The sequence below is a fragment of the Pinus tabuliformis genome, chromosome 8, assembly GCF_031772625.1.
Source record: "Pinus tabuliformis cultivar Carrire ecotype Pingquan chromosome 8, CPIR1, whole genome shotgun sequence".
NCBI lineage: Eukaryota > Viridiplantae > Streptophyta > Pinopsida > Pinales > Pinaceae > Pinus > Pinus tabuliformis.
The window spans coordinates 1,379,400,051-1,379,402,577 of NC_142294.1; positions in this window are offsets into that span (position 1 = coordinate 1,379,400,051).

Below are 2,527 nucleotides of genomic sequence, written 5' to 3' on the forward strand. Positions count from 1 at the left end.
TCAGATGGACATGTCTTATGCCACTATTCTAGTTTATGGGGGAGAACAACTTAGGTTGTATAGAGAAGTTAGATTTATGCACACTGTATGAAAAACAGATCAACCAAAGAACCACCCCATCTATGCTATTGATCAAGATTTTGGCTGCTTTCAACTCTCTTCAAATCAAATACATGAATCTCAAGTAAAAATTGAAGATGTAGTTGAAAACCCTATATCAAATCAAACTGATGTGTGGAAGCTATTATTTGATGGTTCTTGTACAAAAGATGGAGCAGTGGCTAGGGTAGTACTATTCTCACCAGAAAAGGAAAACATTACACAATCATGTAAACTTGATTTTGAAGTTACCAACAATGTAGCAGAATATGAGGCTTTCCTTATAGGACTACATTTAGCCAAGAGTTTAAAGGTACACAACCTAAGTGTTTTCACTGACTCCAAACTCATTGTAAGACAAGTTAGAAAGCTTTACCAAACAAAGCATCCTAGGCTTAGGTCTTATCAAAATGAGGTTTTGGATTCCATTGAAAATTTCTTTGACGCCTTCAATATAACTTATGTCCCTAGAAATGAAAATATACATGCATATTCTTTGCCTATCTCTACCAGCTCATTTAATATTCCTGATCAAATACAAGTGTTATACCAAACATAGGTCAAATATAGGCCATCCATACTAGATAACTATAATCACTGGCATACATTTGAGGACGATGAACAACTAAAATCTTTCCTTCAACTTGTAGGTGAATTTTCTCTTCTGCAAATTGATGAAGAAAATCTTGACATGATTAACCCTCAAATTAATGATGATACTGAACTAAACTCCAAGATTGAAGATCATGACATCATACAATTATCAAAAAACTTCATTCCTAAAGGGTTAATTCCTTTAGAGAAATTATTTGATTATAATGATGTCCCTCGAAACCCTCCGTCAATATCTCCTAAAGATGACATTGAAGAAATCAACATTGGAACTCAAGAAAGAGTAAAAAATAGAAAAATCTCTGCATCATTAACTCCAGAAGTTAAAAATGAATATCTTAAGTTACTTAAAAAATACAAAGATTTTTTTTCTTAGTCATATGTTGATCTTCAAACCTATGACACATCCCTCATTGAACATAAGATCCCATTAAAAATTGAAGCTAAACCCTACTAGAAAAAACTTGTAAGAATTAACCCAGTTCTTCTACCAACTATTGAGAAAGAGCTTAAGAAAATGTTAGATGCACAAATTATTCTTCCACTAAGATATTCTAATTGGATTGCCAACCTAGTACCTATCAGGAAAAATAATGGTGAAATTAGACTTTGTGTTGATTTTAGAAACTTAAATAAAGCATCACTAAAAGATAACTATCCCTTACCTAAAATGGATCAGTTACTTCAACAAGTTTCTGGAGCTAACAAACTTTCTATGTTAGATGGTTTTCCTGGTTATAATTAGGTTCTGGTCGACAAGGTGGACAGGGAAAAGACTGTCTTCACAACACCTTGGGGTACCTTCATGTATGCTAGGATGCCTTTTGGTTTGACAAATGTAGGAGCTATATTCCAAAGAGCTATGGATATAGCTTTTGTAGGCCAGGTAGATAAATTTATTGTTATTTATCTTGATGATCTTAGAGTATTTTCTAATTCTGATAAAAAACATTTAAAGCACTTAATGAAAGTTTTTGAAAGATGGAGGAAATTTGGGATATCGTTGAATCCAAAGAAGTCTCTATTTTCTATCACAGAAGGGAAATTTCTCGACCATATAATTTCTAAAAATGGAGTAGTCATTGATCCAAACAGAGTATTAGACATTCAGACATTATCATTACCAAGAAATAAAAAGGAAGTTCATGCTTTTCTTGGTAAAATCAACTTTTTAAGAAGATTCATATGCAATTATGCTGAAATTGTCAAAGATATAACTGATATGCTTAAGAAGGTTCATGAAGTTAAATGGACTATCTCTTCCAGACATGCATTTTATCAAATCAAAAAATTTATTTCTAAAGCCCCAACCTTGGCCAATCCTGATTATGCCAAACCATCCAGTATCTTTTCCTTTGCCTCTGAAACCACCCATGCTACTGTTTTACTACAAAAAAATGAAGATTCCCATGACCAACCTATAGCCTTTTTTAGCAAAGTCATGAGAGATGTTGAGCTCAAATATGACATAATTGAGAAGCAGGCTTATGCCCTAGTCCAGTCTTTGAAATCTTTCAGGATGTATGTTTTACATTCAACCATCTGATCCAGGTGGATATTGGTGGCCACCTACCAAGTCCACCTGGACCCCCACCATTGTTCTTCTCAGCATTTTCAGTTTCCTTAATTGTAGCACAACTTACTATTTTTAGCAGTTTTTCGGGTCCTGAACTTCCAAAGCCGTTTTGAGGCCCTAAACGACGTTTTTTGGGGAATCCGGGGGCAACATGGGTCCATGGAATGGATCGATGTTGCCCATTCCAACAATGATAATGCTCAGATAGATCTTTCTAACGAGCTATTGTATGCGTCAAAC